Raw genomic sequence first — 17,385 nt, 5'->3', positions numbered from 1 at the left:
ATAGGGAGGGTGAGAGGGAGACGCAAGAGGGAGGAGATATGGGGATATATGTATATGTATAGCTGATTCACTTTGTTATAAAGCAGAAACACACACCATGATAAATGAACAAAGTATTTGAATGATATTTTCCCCAAGGAGATGTGCAAATGTCCAAATGCTCAACGTCTCTTGCCATTATAGAAATGCAAATCAAAACATTATGGAAATGTCAAGTTACTACTTTACACCTACAAGAACAGCAATGATGAAAAAGACAGACAATAACAAGTGCTGAGAAAGAAGTGGAGTCATCAGAATCTTTGTACACTGTTGGTAGGAATGTAAAATAGTGCAGCCACTATGGGAAACAGTTGAGAATTCCTCAAAAGTTTAAATATAGAGTTACCATATGACTCAACAGTTCCACTCCTAGGTATCCACCCATGAGAAATGAAAACATACTGTATACAAGACTTATACATGAATGTTCATAACAGCATTATTCATAGCAGTCAAAAAGTGTAAACAATCCAAATGTTCATTAAGTGATGAATGGATAAACAAAAGTGGCATACCCATACAATGGGATATTATTTGGCAATGAAAAGGAATGAAGTTTATGCATTACTAATACATGCTACAACATAGATGAATCCCAAAAAGTGCTCAGTGAAAGAAGCCAGTCACAAAAGACCATACTGTATGACACCATTTATATAGAATGTTCAAAATAGTCAAAACTATAAATAGAGAAAATAGATTCGTGGTTCCCAGTACTGGAATGGATGGAGGAAGGTTGAGGGTATGGGGGTGTGACTGGTGACAGGTACAAGGTTTCTTTTTGGGGTGTTGAAAATGTTCTAAAATTGGGTAATGGCGACGATTGCATGACTTTGTAAATATACTAAAAACCAATGAATTGAATGCTTTAAAAAGGCGAAAATTGTGATATGTAAATTATATATTCATAAAGCTGTTAAAAAATGCAGTAGCTTTTTTTCTGAGATTTCCTGGCTTGTTCCCCTCTTCCTCTTTCATCCGGACCTTCTCTTTCCTTTTCCTGTTCGGCTCATGTTTGATTCCATGTCCAGCAGTTTCCTGTCAGTATGGGTTCCAATCTTGAGTGTGAGTCCTTGGGGAGCAGTTTCTGTCGTTTAGCCCCTTAAACTTTGCCATGGGCCCCTCTCACTCATCTGTTTTTGGAGTAGGCAGAAGCCTTTTGGTTTCAGCTGCTGTTCTCACATTGGCCAGCCAGGCTTTACAGTGACTGTTGGTTGCTTCGGTCCTCAGGCTCCTTAACTACCCCATGGCTTCACTTTCCTTCTTTCCTCATTGATATGGGGATTGTGCAAGTCTTGTAGCTGCATGTGATTTGTACCAAATGATTTGTATTTTGGGATTCAAGAAGATATTTTGTCACCTAGTTTTGTTGTGGATGTTGTCCATGGGTTTTGCTCTTGATATCAGTTGTTCTGTTTTTATGTGGAGATTTGGAAAGATTAAAAAACTATGCTTCCATTGCTTGTGGCTTTCTTTCTTTCTTTCTCTCTCTCTTTTTTTTTTTTTATGATTGTAAAGATTTTATTCTCTTTAATTTGGTCATCTTTCTAGAATTCAGAAGGGTAACCTTTCAGACAGTTTGAGGAAGAGATTTGGAAAGAATCGGTCTGGCAAAAACAGGATGTCCTCCTGGAGATTTAATTATCCTTGAGGGAAGAGCCTGTGGCTTATTAACTTTCTAAATCTAGCACCTAGCACAGGCCCTGGCATTGGTTAACACCCAGATAAACATTTGTTGAATACATAGATGTGCAGAGAGATGAATGACTGCTTGAAGGAGAGCGAGCTAGAATTTATAGGTAGTACCCCCTTGCCAGTGTTGACATGTGGGAGCCTGGGTGTATGGTTTCCATTCCTTATACATGTAGATCAGAAACAAGTCTGATGCTTTGGTCAGCTATTCAGCTGTATTACCTGCCTCAGTTTATCAAGAACTTTTGTGAAATGATATATAATTATCATGATAAGTTTTCAGTATTCTTAGGGTGTTGATGGTCTAGGTTGCTCAGATTCTAGCTCTACCTGAATGAATGTGTTAGATCCTTCATTGTCCCATAGGTGTTGGGTCTATGTCCCAGAAGTCTTAGATTCCCTTAGGTCCCTCATATCCTTAGATTCCTTTTCTAACCCTAAGCCACCCTAACCTTGCTTGTGGGTAAATAAACCATGTGTATGAGATAGTATCCTGTCATGCAGGATCTTTCCACTCTGATATGGGGGCAAACTGCCTGATCGTTCCTGAGCTCTCTGTTCCTCTAATAAATCACTTTTGTTTATTCTATTCTCCTAAGAACCTTGAAAAACTTAGTAAATAGAATTATGTATCTTAAAAAGAGGAATTCCCTCAGAGCCCGCCATTCTTCTGAAACTCCTTCCGGGTTGCTTTTCACCAGCCACTGTCATGTGCCAAGTCCTTCCTGATCCTCTCATCCTCATCAACACTTACTTCCCAATGTTCCATTTGCTTGGTACTCTGTGTTTCACTACATTTAGCCTGATAAAATTGTGCTGAGATAAAAATGAAGTATAAAGGCATAAAGTGTGCTGTCTGCTTAAGATAGCCTGTTGGTGTTTTAACAAAGACTTGCAACGCTTTAACTCAAAGAAGTTGATGTGGGTAGAAACTTGAATACCTTTGCCATTTTTCAAGTCCAGGTGATATCTGAGGATCTTGGAAATAATAAGAAATGTAAAGAATAAAATTGTAAGGAACACAGTGTTCACTCCCTGAGTGTCTGTGAAGATGATTAGTGTTAGATTTCTGGGTTGGACTCTTGGATAGGGTTCTTCATAGATTCTCTTGAGGTATGTGTATCAAATCAGCTTGTTAAAAAGCGAAAGAACATGTGGGCATGTTGCCCTAACAGTTGGCTGCTTTTAGACACTGCAGCTGTTTGAAAGGCCTGAGTGAGCTAATTAAATTATGGCTGAGAAACCTCTCTCTCTCTGATAGAGCTTGCCATGAACATCCTTCTTAAAATAATGGTAGCTGGGGAGAGAGAGGTGTGCAAGGAATACAGACAGCTACATTTAATTTCATTTTGAAAAAGGAACAAAACACACAAAAATGGCATTTACATTCTTGAAAGTTAAATGAAGAATTGTGATCTTGGTATGTCATGTATGAAATTTATTGAAACGTCCTTCTTTTGGTTTACTCTTTGGAACTGTGCCCAGTTTTGTATATAGTGGTTAGTTTAACTCTTTAAATAACTGAATTTTTGGCTTAAAGCTTCTCTACATTTTAAAACGCTTTTAAAAAATGATAAAAGATGCTTACGGTAAAGTTTATATAATATATAAATGTATAAAAAGTAAAAAAACCAAAAAATCAACTTCCCTTTTAATTCTCTTTTCCTTCAGGAAGTTATAGACTGACGCACACCCTTCTAGACTTAAAAAATGCATATATATGATTGACTGGAGATGTATATATTGTATCTTTTAATAAAAATTATATCTACCATTTATACTGTTCTGCAACTTGATTTTTTTCACCTAATAGTACCTGATCTTTTCTCCACACAGATGAGAATTTAATGAGCTGAATTCACCCTTTTCATATCCATAAGGGTATTATATGTTGGCCTATATGTAAGAAAGACGTCAGGATGAATGACAGCCCTCCCCAAATAGTTTGCCCTTCTCTGTCTCTAGCCTAAATAGATGCACCAGTACCTAGGGGTCATTCAACAGCTGTCAAATCAATTGCACGGCTGCTGGTGACATGGAGGCAAAGCAGCAGCTGGCAGACAAGTGTAGCCACCCCGTTTCTGAGCACGGGAGGAGGGACAGAAGATGACATATTTCTGCTATTGTTCCATTTTTAACTACATGGTTTCCCTTTAGGTGTTTCCTTTTATAGTCATAAAAATGGCTTTAGTGAAGCATCTAAAAAAAAAGATTTAGGTAAATGAGAGAAGAAAAAAATTACCCATAGACCCTCATTACTCAAGTTAATTATTGTTAACATTTTGTTATATTTCTTTTTTCCGTGCCTTTTTAAAATGTGTTGATGGAAATAGCACTTTACTTCTGTGATCTTTCTCCCTCAAACCCATCAGTCTGGTCTAATCATGAGAAAAACATTAGGAAAGTCCCAAATAAGGAACATTTTACAAAATGCCTTGTGAGTATGCCTCAAAACTATCAAGGTCATCAATAACAAGGAAAGTTTGGGATACTGTCACAGCCAAGGGGAGCTTAAGGAGACATGACAACTAAATGTGATGTGGTCTCCTGGATGAGATCCTGGAACAGAAAAGGACATTTGGGAAAAGCTAAGGACATCCGAATAAAGCATGGACTTTAGTTAATAATAATGTATCATTATGGGCTCATTAATTGTAATAAATGCACTATGCTAAAGGAAGATGTTAACAATAGGAGAAATTGGGTTTGAATTATATGGAAACTCTTTATACTACCTTGACATCTTTTCTGTAAATCTAAAACTATTCTAAAATAAAACAAAAAGAATTTACGTTGTAATACCATGTATACAGTTTTGTATTCTGCTTTTTCTTATTGTGTCATCTTTTAAAAAATTAATGATTGCTTATTATTTCTCAGAATGAATATGCTATAATTCATCTAACTATTCTTTTTTTCTTTACTTTTCACTTTTTATTATTTATTTATTTTTTTAATTTTAACATCTTTATTGGAGTATAATTGCTTTACAATGTTGTGTTAGTTTCTGCTGTATAACAAAGTGAATCAGCTATACGTCATCTAACTATTCTTTCATGTGGGATATATATATCGTATATAAATTGTTTCTAATAGTAATGCTCTGATGAACAGCTATATCATTTATTTTTACACCCCTGTTCTAAAAGGATGTTTTAAAAATAAATTTTAAAAGGGTTTATTTTTTAAGAAGAATTTAATAATTTTCAGAAATATTTCTATATTTAATTTGGGGTGGTGGTGGCTAGATTCCTAAAAGCGGAGTTAAAAAGTTAAACAGTCAGGTTGTATGAAGGTATTAAATATTGTACCCAATTGTTTTACTGAAAGCCTATTTTAATTTACAGTTGTAGCACCAATGCCTTGTTTTACTGGATCTTCTCCAGCACTGTGTATAATCTTTTGTTTTATAATCTTTTCCAAAACTAGCATCTTCTTGATTTAATCTGTATTCTTTATTTTTCCATTTAAACATGTCTCCCTTATCTTTATTTTACTACTCCTTTTTTTAAAAAATAAATTTATTTATTTAATTTATTTATTTTTGGCTGCATTGGGTCTTCGTTGCTGCACGCGGGCATTCTCTAGTTGTGGCAAGCGGGGGCTACTCTTCATTGTGGTGCACGTGCTTCTCATTGCGGTGGCTTCTCTTGTTGCAGAGCACGGGTTCTAGGCGCGTGGGCTTCAGTAGTTGTGGCTCGCAGGCTCTAGAGCACAGGCTCAGTGGTTGTGGCTCGCAGGCTCTAGAGCACAGGCTCAGTAGTTGTGGTGCACGGGCTTAGTTGCTCTGCAGCATGTGGGATCTTCCCGGACCAGGGCTTGAACGTGTGTCCCCTGCATTGGCAGGCGGATTCTTAACCACTGCGCCACCAGGGAAGCCCCTATTTTACTACTTTTCTTAAGAATTTTCTGTTCATGATTAAAAACTGGGCAGAAGATCCGAATAGACATTTTTTCAAAGAAGATATACAGATGGCCAACAGGGACATGAGAAGATGCTCAACATCACTAATCATCAGAGAAATGCAAATCAAAACCACAATAAGATATCACCTCACACCTGTCAGAATGGCTATCGTCAAAAAGACCACAAATAACAAATGCTGGCAAGGATGTGGAGAAAAGGGAACCTCAGTACACTCTTGGTGAGAATGTAAACTGGTGCAGCCACTCTGGAAAACATTATGGAGGTTTCTCAAAAAACTGAGCATAGAATAACCATATGATCTAGCAATTCCACTGTTGGGTATATATCTGAAGAAAACGAAAACACTAATTCAACAAGATACATGCACCCCAGTGTTCATAGCAGCATTGTTTACAATGGCCAAGATATGGAAGCAATCTAAGTGTCCATCAACAGATGAATGGATAAAGAAGATGTGGTATATGTACATAATGGAATATTAGTCAGCCATAAAAGAGAATGAAATTCTGCCATTTGGTGCAACATGGATGGACCTAGAGGGTATTATGCTTAGTGAAATAAGTCATACAGAGAAAGACAAATACTGTATGATATCACTTATATGTGGAATCTAAAGAATAAAGCAAAAGAATGAATATAACAAAACAGAAACAGACTCAACAGATATAGAGAACAAACTAGTGATTGCCAGTTGAGAGAAGGAAGGGGAAGAGGCAAGCTAGGAGTAGGGGTAAAGAGGCACAAACTACTATGTATAAAATAAATGTTACAAGGATGTATTGTACAGCACAGGCAAATCTAGCCATTATTTTATAATTTTTTTTTTTTTTTTTGCGGTACGCGGGCCTCTCACTGTTGTGGCCTCTCCCGTTGCGGAGCACAGGCTCCAGACGCGCAGGCCCAGTGGCCATGGCTCACGGGCCCAGCCGCTCCGCGGCATGTGGGATTTTCCGGGACCGGGGCACGAACCCGTGTCCCCTGCATCGGCAGGTGGACTCTCAACCACTGCGCCACCAGGAAAGCCCCAAATGACCTTTTAATTGGAGAATGTGATCAGAAAGTTCACCTTTAAATATTTTATCCTTTTCTTTGAAGTATTACCTGAGAATGGAAGCATTTATTAGAGCACAGTCATTATGTAATGGCTCTTTTCTGTATTGAGAGAACGGTGAACTGTTCTGTTCAGTCTTTTTGAATTTCTCAACCAAAGCTTAAGGGCAGAGGAAAGCGAAGCTGTACATCTGGGGAGAATGGGGGGTGACACCTTTGCAGTCTGCTACAAGCTCTAAATTACTTTGAAGCTTTTCTATATGTTAAGAGTTAATGCACATTTTAGTCTATCTGTAATACATCTTGTTTTTTGATATAAAAATGTTTTAAATTGCTTACTAGTAAAATTATTTAACCCCTTCCCTCCAATCTATAAGTAAGAATGATTCTGCTAGAATGCATGCCATGTATATCCTTGACTTTGGGACACCCTTGGCTGATCGTTACACATCCTACAGAATACACATAGCTTTGTTTAAATAGCTTTATAAGAGATGGGAGAAGAACAGCTAAAGAGCTACATGTTTCAGGAGGTGCTAATCACATTTTTATGTGACGTGTCCATTTGAGCAAAGGTCCACAGGTTTTCATGATTTGAGTAATGCCTCATTGCTTAATGTTACCTTTTCAATTAACTCATTCATTAATTTGGCAAATAGACTAGTCTCCAGGACTGAAAAAGTGTCCGTCTTCATGGACCTTACAATGTAGTTTTTCTTTTGATTTACAGTTTGATAGACACATTCTAAAAGTAGTTGGAATTTGTTGCCTTTATTTTCCAGGAGTTAAAAAAAATGTAAAAATCCAAACCAAAAACATCTTTCTTAATCTGGCAAATAAATGTGCTTCATCCTTTGGGTGAGAAATTGTAGATTAATCTGCAAATACTGTTACTTATTGCTAAGAAGGGACTTTCTCATTGCCAGAGTATTGTATTTTTAAACTTTATACATACATAACTCTTGATAGAAAAGAATTGATTATGTCTCTGAAGTTAAAATATTGTTCTTTCTGATTATACTTTACTTTCAGCTATGGAAAAACTGCCCAATGCCAAGATCATTTAGTACGATGTACTGACTGAAAGTATTTATAGAGGTGATTCTTGCCTGTGAAGTACATGACTCATAAATAGTCATGCATACAAATTCCAGCAGGTACCCTCCACCACTCCACTTGTCCCATCGTCATGGGAGCCACCATGAGAAAGAAGCTTGGAGTTTGTGAAGATAACATGACTCGAGAGAAAGTAAAGGGGGGATTAAGAGCAGATAAGGGGAGCTGATCCTGGAGACTAACTCCCAATCAGGCATGAGGGTAGGGCTTGGGGCCAGGGAGAAGGATGGTATGTGTAACTTCCCCTTTGAAACACATTTTCCTTCTTTTCTAATTCCTAAAAAGCCTTTTGAGAATTACAGCGTATTAGAGATGGCTAAGAGAGGGAGAGTTCATCTAGTTCTTGTTTAACACTAATGTGTATGTAAAGGAAACTAAAGTCTGTTTCAAGTGGTTGCCCAGGTCCACGTGGGTAATTAGTGGTGGCATATATCTAGGCATCTAGATTCCAGAATCTATGCTTGGATTTTTCATACTTGATTTATTTATTTTTTGGCATGCTCATTGCCTGTGGGAGATGATGGGACATGGAGCTGAAGAGGTGGTCTGAAGCCAACTCGTGGAAGGCTTTGTTTGTATGCCACGCTGCAGGATTTCCTGTGTGTGCTGGAGAGCTAGTGATGATTTTAAGCATGGCCGTAAAATTAGATTTGCGTCAAGAAGGGAAACTTTGACTGTAATTTGGAGAATGATTGATGTCCGGGGTGGTGGTGAGTGGTGAAGGGATATTAGGAAGTTGCTGGAGTAGTTCATTCAAAAAGTGCTGAGACTGAATATAAACAGTGGGAGTGAAGAGAAGGGTGGACTTGTTAGAGCAATATTTGGGAGGGAGAGAGAGAGAGAAATTAATGATGTTTTGTATATATTGGTGGTAGGTGGCGGTGAAGGGAGAGGGAGAAATTAGGTGTTTTGACTTTCTCGGGTGCATAACAAATCACCTTACAAATTAATTGCTTGAACTGATAGCTATTGTTTAGTTGCTCACCATTCTGCAGTTTGGGCAGGGCTTCGTAAAGATAGCTCTCTACTCTATGTGGCATCTGACAGAGCTGGAATTTTCAGCATGGCTTCTTCCCTGTCTGGTGCCTCAGCTGAGATTGCTGTCATCTAGGGGCTGGCCAGGAATCTCGCTGTGGTATGTCCACATGGCCAGTTTTAGCTTCATCATAGCATTCAGTCTCATAATAGTCTGACTTCTTATATGGAGACTGTTTTTTCATCAGAGTACAAAAATAGAAGCTGAAGGCCTTCGTAATGCATGGGTGCAGAAATCCCAGAACATTAATTCTACTGCATTCTATTGGTCAGAGCAGTCACAAGTTCCAGGCAGGGTTTAAGACATGGGAAATAGCCCCCATCAAATAATTTATAAACATATATGTAATCCACCACAATCTGCCCTGTGGCCACAAATTATTTATGTTCTTTCACAGGAAAAATACACTTACCCATTTCCAAGATGCCCTGCAGTCTCATTCCATCAGAGCATCAGACTCAGACTCAAATACTGGAATCTCACTTGTTAAATCATGTCTAGGTGCAGATGAAGTGTGCTGGGTGTGATTTCTCAGATGCAGAGAGCTGTGAACTAAAAGGACAAGTTATCTGGTCTCCTCCTCCAACATAAAATGGGAAAACAGGGACAAGATAAGTACAGTAGGTACTCTGTTCAAAATAGATGTGTGGGAGTGGGTTATGGAACTATGTAACAGATACTGGTCCATAGCAATTCTGAAATCCAGCCAATTTCCCCTGTTCTAGGGGCAGGGAATACCTTGATTAGGGCCCAGTTCTCACTGGGAATGGCTTTCTGTAGTTCCCAGTGGACTCCATCCACTGTGCTATCCCTTCTCTCCAGTGAGAAAGGACTGTATTTGCACCAGAATAGCTTTTTCAGTCTGCTTCCTACCCATAGAAGTTTGGGGGCCCAAAGCCCTCTTTTAATTTTGGAATGTCACATTTCATTTTAGAGCAACCTGGTATGGCTCCCCACATTTTAAGGACTTCCTCGGTATCCAATTACAGTCTAGTCTGTTGGATAAAAGTCACACCCAGAAATATTTGTGATATGGGTTGGCCCTTCTCTACTTTAGGTGGGGTGTCAGGTTGCTGTGGGACAGCACTTTAAGAGTCTTAGATGCCCCTTTGTTTAGCTAAGGGAGCCTAGGAGCCAGGGCCTCAGATGTTTGAGGTTTTAAAAAAGAGTCTTAACTTTCTTGCTATTTATCCTGCTGCCGTTTTTACTGGCGGAGCCTTACTTTGATCTTTGCCCAGAGACTGTGAAGCTGATTTTTACTCTGAGAATCTTTTGCTGAGAAAGACTGCAGATGAGAAGCAGTTTTACAGTTGGACCCATGAAGTCCTGGATCCTTTGTATTTCCTCTAATTTTTGCTTTGAAAACTGAACAGTTTCTTCTTAGCTTATCTTGCTTCTCTCATAATCTATCACTGGAAGATTAAAAAAGGCAGTTGCACGTTTAATTTTTTGCCTAGAATCTCCTTAACCCAATTCACAAGCTCAGTAGGTATTTTATATTGTGCACATAACTGCGAATGACAGTTTTACTCCTTGTTTTGCCAGTACATGACTCATGTCCCCTTTTCTCTGGCCTTCAATAGCGGTTTCCCCAGTGCCCTCCTGGTTCCCAGTAACTGTCTCCTTCGAGGTCTCTACACAGTGCTCACTCCCAAAGCCGATGCCTCGTATTTTAGGTTTTTGTCGCGGCACCACCTCATTTTTAGATATTGATTTTTGTATTGCTTATTGCGTAACAAACCACCCCCAAACTTAGTGGCTTCAAATGGCAACAACATTTATTTACTTACCACCCTGCAGTTTGGTTCTCCATGGTGAGAACAGTTTATTTCTACTCTACCTGGTATCTTTTGGGACTGGAATTCCCATGGTGGCTTCTTCACCCTCATGTCTGGAGCCTCAGCTGAATGGTTGAAATATCTGGAGCCTGGCTCAGCATCTCTTTTCTTCCATATGACCTTTTTACATGGATGGCTTGGGCTTCCTCACAGCATGGTGGTCTCAGGGCAGTCTGACTTCTTATATAGCTGCTGGCTTTTTTTTCAGAGTGAGAAAGCAGAGGCAGCCAGGTCTTCTTGGTACTAGAGCTTGAATATCCCAGAATGTTGCTTCAGTTGCATTCAGTTTGTTAAAGGGCAAGCCCTGATTCAAGGGGAGACAAATAGCTCTTTCCTTTCAGTGGGAGAACTACGAAGAATTTGAAGCTATCTCAAATCCATTGCACTAGGGGATAATTCCTAGGTTTTTCTGGTTTAGGTAACTTTGGTAGATTATGATATTCTTCACTTGGACTAAGTTTTCTGGAAAAGGTCATGGTTTACTTATGGATACATTCCAAAGTAAACAAAACAAAAGAAAAAGAAGAAACAAAGAGAAAGAAATGGTCCTGTCAAAGATGTAGACTGACTACTCCACCTCTTTTTGCTCTCTCCTCACAATGTAGTTCTGTTTTCAGGTCTTCTACCCATGATTTCCATTTCTTCTTCCATCAGCTATAAACAGCATTTCTTTTTTATAATTAAAATTTTTAAATATAATTTTTAAAGGTTACTTTTCATTTAATTTTCATTTAATTTACGGTTATTACAAAACATTGGCTATATGTCCTGTGTTGTATAATACATCCTTGAGCCCAATAGTTTGTACTTCTCACTCCCCACCCCTATATTACTGCCCCCCTCCACTGGTAACCACTAGTTTGTTTTCTATATCTGTGAGTCTGCTTCTTTTTTTGTTACATTCACTAGTTTCCTGTATTTTTTAGATTCCACATATAAATGATATAATACAGTATTTGTCTGTCTCTGTATGACTTATTTCACTTAGCATAAAGCCCTCCAAGTCCATCCATGTTGCTGCAAATGGCAAAATTTAGTTCCTTTTTAATGACTGAGTAGTATTCCATTGTGTGTGTGTGTATCTATATGTGTGTATATATATCTATATATCTATATATCTACATATATATATCACATCTTCCTTTTCCATTCATCTGTTGATGGACTCTTAGATTGCTTCCATATCTTGGTAATTGTAAATAAGGCTGCTATGAACATTGGGGTGCATGTATCTTTTCAAATTAGTGTTTTTTAGACAGCATTTCTTAAGATTTCTATGTCAATTCTACTACCTTCATTTTTTTATCTCTTTTTTTCTACTTCCACTTTCTAGTTTCTGGTATCTATACTTTTTTATGTTGATAAAATTGATATCATTACATCATGATGTGCCCATAATTAATTTCATGCTTTGTTTTTAGACTGACTTTAAAATTTGATCTTTAGGGCTTCCCTGATGGCGCAGTGGTTGAGAATCCGCCTGCCGATGCAGGGGACACAGGTTCGTGCCCCGGTCCGGGAAGATCCCACATGCCGCGGAGCGGCTGGGCCCGTGAGCCATGGCCGCTGAGCCTGTGTGTCCGGAGCCTGTGCTCCGCAACGGGAGAGGCCACAACAGTGAGAGGTCCGCATACCACACACACACACACACACAAAATTTGATCTTTAATAATAGGTCATGCTACTGTAACTCTGGAAATATTCACCAGAAAGTCAGTGTGCCATAATTGTATGTCTTTTCTTTTACAGCTTTTTTGTTTTGTCCTGCAGTCTCTACCAGTTTTTTCTTGCCTTTTCTGCTTTAGTTATATTCTTAAATTCTTCTAACATTTCAAGTGTATTAACCAAGCTGGAGTCTTCCATTCCTAGATACTCCTCACCCAGAGTCCTCTGTTATCCTGGTTCAGTGGGACTGATGGCACCCATGCCTGTGGCACAGCACTCAAGGTTGGAGTCACTATTTCCTTCATCCCATGACTTCCTGTTTCTTATTGTACTCTTTTGTTTTGTTCAAGCATATTTTATTTTATTTATTTTTATTTTTATTTTTTTTTGTGGTACGCGGGCCTCTCACTGCTGTGGCCCCTCCCGTTGCGGAGCACAGGCTCCGGACGCGCAGGCTCAGCGGCCATGGCTCACGGGCCCAGCCGCTCCGCGGCATGTGGGATCTTCCCGGACCGGGGCGCGAACCTGGTTCCCCTGCATCGGCAGGCGGACGCGCAACCACTGCGCCACCAGGGAAGCCCTGTTCAAGCATATTTTAAAATAGCTTCTCCAAAACGCTTGTATGGGTCAACCTTCTGAGTCTTTTATCATCTGAAAATGTGTCTATTCTGTGACCAGAATATTTTTTCAACACTGTAGGAAAAGAAAATACCTAAGTACTCAGAACACTCTATGCTCTAAATGCCTTACATTTATGCTCTAAATAAATGTAAGGGATGTGATTACTTGGTTGTTGTTTTTTTCCCCAAAATCTATGTTATGATCGTTTGTCCATTTCATCATTGTTTAATCTTTTCTTTTTGGTATTCATATTTCTGAATTGTAGAAATTGCTGTCAGATATTAGTTGTTGGGTTTATTTATTGATAATTAATTCTATTAGATGACAAACTTGTGAAATTTTCCCTGAATAGAAATCAGTGTTGTTAAGCAAATAGGCCTCTTTTAGAAAAAAAAATGCAAAAATGTTTAAAGTATCCCCTTTTCGTCTTTATTTTAAGAATCTCTTTGCTTTTTCCTCTGGTGAGACAAAGGCAAATTGTTCAAAACTTGTTTCAAGACAGTTTGTCTCTGCAGATGAACTTGAACTTTATCTTCCTAAAACAGTCAACAAAATCTGAAAAGGTTTCAGACCTCTGAGTGGTGGTGCTCTGCTCTTAGGTCAATTCTATTATCCCTCCTTTGCAAACAGCTGTTTAGATGGTAAAAGATTGAGATATAAACTCCATTAACAACATTCATGCCTGCAAGAAAAATGTGCTTTATTGTTTTAGTATAATGAATGGGACCGGCCTGTGAGTCTGTACTGAATTTTTTCTACACCGGTGGAGGTGTTAGATTTGAAGCTTGTGATTTGTAATGAAGGAAACCGGATTAAGCATTTACCCTTTACCTAGGTTATCAGCATGTGAAATAACCCAGTGGAAAACATTGCTTGAAAGCAGGAACTACATTAATAGTAGGTCATAAGACAAACAAGGTGCTCTGTCGGAAAGTCCAGAGCCAGTGGTTGCAAAAACAACTTGATCCTGTACATAAATGAGGAAGCTTAAACAGGCCAACCAATTAAAATGGAAGGAACACAAACATTAACCGGTTCTGGAGCCATCATACATACCAAGGTGTCATTTTTTTTTTCTCTAGTGAATTGTGAACTTCCTAAACTGTTTGTAGGTTTGCTATTTCTAGTAACTAACCAAGTAATACAAAGACTCTTTATATAAACAGCCTTTGGTAGTGTACAGATATCTTATTATAATGTTGGGGGAATGCATTTCATATTATGACTTGTGAACTTCACTACTCGCTTAAAAAAGCGTATGAAAGAGGCCTTCTAGTGTAGAGTCAGCTTTTTACACATCATTCCTGTTTAGATATTCCACAGAGTTAAGAGCCACAGCCTCTATGGGGAGAAGTCACTGGGGAGAAACAGCAGTAGATGAATCCTTTTCAGGCTTAACTTTGTCCATGGCTTGGTAGACACAAAGCAGTACATGTACCTGCTGGGTACATCCCTTTGGATTTTAGAAAACTTCTACTTTGTCCTTAAACTTCCCTCATAGGACTACTTTAATATTTAAAGAAATGGCAATAATTTATTCAGAAAACATATTAAAATTTGATCAATTCATTTTTGAAAGATTTTTTTTGATGTGGACCATTTTTAAAGTCTTTATTGAATTTTTTACAATATTGCTTCTTTTTTATGTTTTGGTTTTTTGGCCGTGAGGCATGTGGGATCTTAGCTCCCTGACCAGGGGTTGAACCCACACCCCCTACACTGGCAGGCGAAGTCTTAACCACTGGACCGCCAGAGAAGTCCCAATAAAGTCATTTTTTAATTCATACACTTCTATATACAAAATCTCTGTATTTAGTGCCTCTCTGTAAATGGTTGTTTGTGCACTTGGCAACCTCTATACTGAATACAATAATGCAATCTTTTCTTTTCCTCCTGAGATAATCATCTTTTAAAATTTATTCTTTAAAATAGAGGTGACATTGTTTTATAACTGGATGCAATCTTTTTGAATGTGGTGTTATTTCCACCTACTGTACACTTTGCCAAATCTAGCAAGGGTTTTGCACATCGTAACTGCTTGATATTGTTTGTTGAATGAAATTAATTAGATATAGTCCTGTTTCTATTGTTGTTTCCTTCAACTCAAAGTCTACATTATGTTTTGTGTAGTGAAAGCACAGTAGTGTTGCTTCCAGGGTTCAGGGTCACTGGCAAGAACATATTTGATTTGACTTATACTGAGAAATAAAACATGAACCAAACAAAGCAGCTAGCTACAGTCCGCAAAACTACTTTCATTATGTTAAGGTGTAATGTGTCTTTTTCACTATGTTGACATCTGTACTGCTGGTCTAAAAACGATGGTAGATAAAACTGCTGACGCCTTAGCATGCCTTAGAATGAATTAGTGTACCGGCACCAAACTCTACTAGTGGTCACTATATTTGTCACCACCAAGAATTCACAGTTAAAAAGAAGGCCAGGTCCGTTTGAGAATGTCCTTGATGGATGGGTAGAAATTATTCAATTTATTAAATTTTGTCTCTTGAGAACAAATTTATATTTACATATGTAATATATGTGACAAAATGGGACTTGCACACTCAAATACAATGGTTGTCTAGAGGAAAAGCATTTGTGCAGTTGTATGGGTGACATTAACAGAAGTCATATTTTGATAATATTTAATAAAATGTGTCAAATGTCAACATTTGTATAATTCAGTGAACTAATATTTTCCAAAACACCAATGTATGAGTTATGAAGTCAAGTATTGGTAAAAGATCCATTTGAAGAGCGAGATAAAGAAATGTATTTTTAATGGAACAGAGTACAGAAAGTTCACTGATATAGCTCTAGATTTTGCATTGCAGCACATCTTTAAGAAACTATCATTTGTTCGATTTGGGGATAGTGTTAATAGAGACTATACACAATTATTAGACAAGGTCTTAAAATCCTTAATTTTCCCTATATATATATTTATGTGAGGCTGGAGGCTTTTTTCCTGTAATTGAACCAAAACAACATATTGCAGCAGATTGAATACAAAAACAGATAAGAAAATCTAGCTGCCTTCTGTTGTCAGACATCAAAGAGATTTGCAAAAATGTTAAACAATATCAATCTTCTCACAAAATTTTGTTTAAAAAAACTAAACTATCTTTAATGAAAATGCATCACTTAAGTTCATGTGCAATGATTTGTTGTTATTTTAAATGAACAAATTAATAAATATTTAAAATTTTCTCACCTGTAATTTCTAAAATGGTAAATATTAATTAACATAACCACACACACAGAAGCTCTTTGAAGTCTCTCAACAATGTTAAAGAATGAGAATTGCTGTTCTAGAAAGCACTTTAAAAACGATGATAAAGATCCCTAATTATTGAGATGGAAAAGTGCTTAAGCCATGTTTTCAAGCACAAAGCGGGGAGGGGGGTGTGCGGGGGTCACATATCTTTGTGTTTAGAATGATCCTACTTATTCAAAATTTTATACTTTAATTATCTGTGCATGAGAGACATCCAGAGGGTGTTTACTAAAATTTCAGTGGTAGTCATCTCTGGATGAGTGTTTTCTTATTTATATTTATCTTTATGATTTTATTTTACAATGAGCATGTATCATTAAGAAAAAACAAGCTATATAAACCCACATTTTATTATTTTACAGCAGGTGTCATTTAAAAAAAAATAGAGCAGAAAGTAACTTAAAAAAATTTTTACTTATTTATTTATTTATTTTTGGTTGCGTTGGGTCTTCATTGCTCTGCGTGGGCTTTCTCTAGTTTTGGCGAGTGGGGGCTATTCTTCGTTGCAGTGCATGGGCTTCTCATTGCGGTGGCTTCTCGTTGCATAGCACGGGTTCTGGGCACTTGGGCTTCAGTAGTTGCAGCATGTGGGCTCAGTAGTTGTGGCTCGCGGGCTCTGGAGTGCAGGCTCAGTAGTTGTGGTACACGGGCTTAGTTGCTCCGTGGCATGTGAGACCTTCCCGGACCAGGGCTTGAACCCGTGTCCCCTGAATTGGCAGGCGGATTCTTAACCACCGCGCCACCAGGGAAGTACAGGTGTCATTTTTATAAAAACATATGAAGCCATATAAAAAGCGTTTGTAAAAACTGTTCTTGTAGTGCATTCTTTTTAGACATGCTAAATAGTAGTTGTAGTTTGTGGTCCAAATTCATTGCCCTAAACTTCAATGTAGTCATTTGAATCTACATGTTTAAGATGATGTTATTGATAGCTTGACCTAGTAGATACTGATATTAGATATTTGATAATGCAGCTGTGCATTAAAAACTTTACTAATCTTTTCTTTTTTTTTGAATTTTATTTATTTTTTTATACAGCAGGTTCTTATTAGTTATCCACTTTATACATATTATTGTATATATGTCAATCCCAATCTCCCAGTTCATCCCACCCCCCCGA

At 38.0% G+C, this 17,385-nt stretch overlaps 1 protein-coding gene across 12 annotated transcripts in view; it reads left to right on the top strand.

The window, feature by feature from the left end:
• Nucleotides 1-17,385, top strand: part of TBC1D4 (TBC1 domain family member 4) — a 640,377-nt gene that overhangs the window by 113,439 nt on the left and 509,553 nt on the right. Inside the window, exon 1 of one of the 12 annotated variants that reach the window (XM_028497462.2) lies at nt 7,906-7,961. The exons of 10 other annotated variants lie outside the window; for them this stretch is intronic. The gene's annotated coding sequence lies outside the window, so the exon portion shown is untranslated. Of the gene's footprint in view, nt 1-7,905; nt 7,962-12,598; nt 12,650-17,385 lie in introns of those variants that run through there. One more of the 12 variants, XM_028497463.2, reaches the window with a different exon arrangement.

This window comes from Physeter macrocephalus, chromosome 13, assembly GCF_002837175.3.
Source record: "Physeter macrocephalus isolate SW-GA chromosome 13, ASM283717v5, whole genome shotgun sequence".
In the NCBI taxonomy this organism is placed as follows: Eukaryota; Metazoa; Chordata; class Mammalia; order Artiodactyla; family Physeteridae; genus Physeter; species Physeter macrocephalus.
This window is presented reverse-complemented; position numbering and strand designations above follow the sequence as displayed.